At 55.0% G+C, this 3,552-nt stretch overlaps 1 long non-coding RNA gene across 1 annotated transcript; it reads left to right on the top strand.

Annotated features, from left to right (window-relative positions):
• The first annotated feature begins 567 nt into the window (after positions 1-567).
• LOC109267422 (uncharacterized) lies at positions 568-1,791 on the top strand. Its single transcript, XR_002080086.2, has 3 exons — positions 568-632; positions 798-1,058; positions 1,259-1,791. It is a non-coding gene; the product is annotated as an uncharacterized LOC109267422 (long non-coding RNA).
• Positions 1,792-3,552: the final 1,761 nt, after the last annotated feature.

Raw genomic sequence — 3,552 nt, 5'->3', positions numbered from 1 at the left:
GGTGGGGGTGCTGGAAAGCTAAGACCCGCTCTGCCACATTTTGCCACCCTCTAGCCTTTCTGAGAAAGAGACTTCTCAGAGAAAAGAACAGCGCGTGAAATACACGAAATGTTAAACCTGGCCCCGGGAAATGAAAAGTCGTGGTTCTCTGTACTGAGAGGTGGTGGCCACTTTTCCGCCAAGCTAGAAAAGAAAGAACAGTTGTCATGAGAGGTTTGGTGCCGTGGGTGGTCTCACAGAACCCTCCTGGTAGCCCTAGGAGGTGGCTGTCACTGACCCCTTCACAGCCAGCCAGAAACTGAGGCTGGCAGAGGTCGGGTGACTTTGTGGTCACACAGGGTTGGGGTGACTCTAAGACAGGCACTGTTCGCCCCTAAGCTCTCCTGCGCCAACCCCGGGGCCATCCAGGCCCTGTTTGTGGCTTCCTTCCCTCCAGGCACTGAGCATTCTGCAGGATTAAATTCCTCCTCCGACCCCCACCTCCCCTGCCCCTCCTTCCTCCATCCCTGCACAGGCAGGAAACACGGGCCCCCAGCCCTGGCCTTCGCATATAAATATTTGTCTAGCAAATTAATAAACACAGAGGGGAGGCCTGCAGTAAAACCAGGCAGGAGCCGTGTCCTCTACCACAGGTATCTCTATCGTGCACAGCTGCGCAGCACGGTGTGTGCGTGGGAGGAGGGGGTTGATGAGGGGGGTGATAAGCGTCAGATGGCGGGGTGCAGGGGTTTGACACACAGACTCTGGAGCCAGACTGTCTGGATCTGAATCCCAGCTTCTCTGCTGTGTGACCTCAGGCAAGTTACTGCTCCTCTCTGCGCCTGTCCCCTTCTCGGTGAAATGGTAGAGTGGAACATAGTCCGTGCAACAAGACATTAGGGAAGCCGAGTCGAGATTCCAAGATGAAGTCACTTTGTGACTTCTCTGTGCAAGGAAGAGACCGCTTACTTGCACCAGGAGGATCCTCAGAGGGGGCTAATGCCTGAACTGTTCTGGAATTCTCCTGCCTGAAGCCCACCAATGACTTCTCTGAAGTCCTCAGAACTAACCCAGAGCAGGTTTGTTTATTGTCTCCGTGGCTCGCAAGGCTCCACGCGGTCTGGAACCCAGACTGACCTCTCAGTTTCACCCCCACAGACGTGCTCTGCTCACAGCTTCCCCACCACGGCTTCACTCTCCCCTCCTGCCTCCCAGCAGCCGCTCAGCCCCAAGCCCCAGAGCGTTTCTTGACTCATTCTGTTTCTCTCATACCCCACAGCCTGTATCCTTAAACCAACCTCTTCCGGGAGCCACCACCGCTCGCCCCTCAGGCCTGGCCAGTCCTCTCTGCAGCAGGTGCCTCCTACCTTGAATCCTTGCTTCTGCCTGCACTCTTGGCTCACAGGCAGCCAGGAAGATCCTTTGAAAACACAACTGCGATAATGTCACCTCGGTGCACTCAACAAGCCAGTGGCTTCCCATTGTAGTTGCGGGAAAACCCTGAATCGTTATAGCTCACCAAGCTCCAGACCTCAGGGGCCAGTTCCCCTCAACCTCCTCTCCTCCTGCCTGGTCACTCACCTGCTTTAACCACACAGGCCTCTTTGCCTTTCCCCTCGGAGCCCGTGTACCTGCCGTTTCCTCCCCCCAAATGTCTTTCTCCAGATGCTTCTGTGGTGGATGCCTTCCCTTCCAGGTCTCTGCCCAAATACCACCTCCTTAGAGCTTCCCCGGACCCCCAGCTGCTGTGCCCTCAACTCTCTCTCACATGTACACCCTAATTCTCCTCTTCACCCCTTACCCACCTTAGTGCTTATTTCCACCCGAGATTATTTTACTTATAAAGTGTATAAATAATTTAAAAATGTTACAATACTGTCCATCTCTCTAAAGCCTAATCTCTAGAAGAGCATGAATAGTGAAGGAAAAGAAGAAAGGGTAAAGGAATTAGGGGCAGATCTGGCTGAGTGGAGGCAGGAAGGAGGGAGAGGTGAAACCTGGGCCCTAGGATCTCTGGGGGAATGGTGGGTCGAGCTCAGGGAGCCGGCACAAGGCCCTGTGGAATGAGGCTGAGGGTGACTTTCGGAACAAAATATATGGAGCTGTAAATACCAGCAGGGGAGCCGTGGAACCCAGAAGCAGAATTCAGTATTGGCCCTAAAGCCTCTTCCATCTCTCTGGAAGGCAAGTTATAACTTCTGGAAAGGACAGTGAGGGTCGGATCCTATAGATCGTATTCCAGGCTTGGCCTGAGCTGCTCTCCTGACCATCCTCTGAGCCCGGAGGGTGTGGACTCAAGATTTGGGGCCAAGGAGGAACTCGCAGCGTCACGCCCTCTGGAATGCTGTGGCTGCGATTAACGCGCTCCAGATTTGCACAGTTCCCGTCAGAACATGAAACCAGAGGAAAAAAAACCCATGAGGCCCAGATTGATCAGCGCAGAACTTAGCAACAGCACAACAAGCTGTAGCCAGCCCACTTCTGCAGCGAGGGGCTTTCCGCCAGGCCTGGGGCTTGGGAACTCCGAGCGGGCTCTGCTGTCTCTGGCTGGTTTGCAGGGCCCAGAGGCCCACCCCATTGGCCATTGCGGTGGTGGGTCTGCGACTTGTGCTGGAACCACAGGCATCCCAGAGATGGCCTACAATCCCTATGGGGAGCCTGAGAAAGGAAGGCTGGTGGGTGTCCCCACACTTGGCCACCTTGGGAACCCTGGTTCACTCTGCTGGTTGATGGGCTCACCAGGCCCACACCTTTGCCAGGAGCTGACAAGAGCGTGGGGGGACTTCTGAGTTTCAGAAACATCCAGATTACCCCAGCATTTCATGGTGAGTCACAGCCTCCGGTCTTCACCATGACATCTGGACGGCAAGGAACTTGGCCGGCTCCCGACCCAGTTCCTCAGTGCCTCCTCCCTCCCTCCACCAGGCCAGCTGCACACTCCCTGGGCCAGCATGATCGTGTTATAAAATATCTCAAGCATATGGAGGTTCATAAAATCGTACTGGGGACAAGCACCCCTCACTCCTGTTTAACTCAATGGTTTGCCTGATCTGCCTCGTCCTTTCTCTTTCTCTCTCATAAGAAGTCAAATGTACAAAACCTGTGTGAGCATGGCCGTGGTAGGTAGCGCTGGTGGGGTATCCCCAGGCGTGTCTAGGGAGAGAGCAGACCCGCGGAGCTGGATTGCATCTATCGTGCTAATGATGGGGTGCCTGGCAGATATCTGACAATGGATCTGGCACATAGTAGGTGCTCAGGAAGTAGTGGCTTTCCTGCTATCGTTGCAACCCATCCACACGCAGCCTGTGAGCCAGGCGGTCTGCAAATGGGGAAAGAGATGCCAAGAGCAGGGCTCAGGGTCACTCGGCCAGGAAGGGGACCGGGACTATAAGTCTTGGGAGTAGAGAGAGGACAGCCACTGGTCTCCCAGTGCCCTCCCTTCTTGGGGGTGCAGGGAAGAGGGCCATGTCCAGGCTTGGGTCCCCCAAAGAGGTGTTGAAGGTAAGAGCCCACCGGAAAGTGACTGGAGGAAAGTTGCCTTGATTTCCCTAATGCAGCCATTTGGGGAATTCA

The sequence above is a fragment of the Panthera pardus genome, unplaced genomic scaffold (genome assembly GCF_024362965.1).
Source record: "Panthera pardus isolate Hobbes unplaced genomic scaffold, ASM2436296v1 HiC_scaffold_2, whole genome shotgun sequence".
Classification (NCBI taxonomy): Eukaryota; Metazoa; Chordata; class Mammalia; order Carnivora; family Felidae; genus Panthera; species Panthera pardus.
This window is presented reverse-complemented; position numbering and strand designations above follow the sequence as displayed.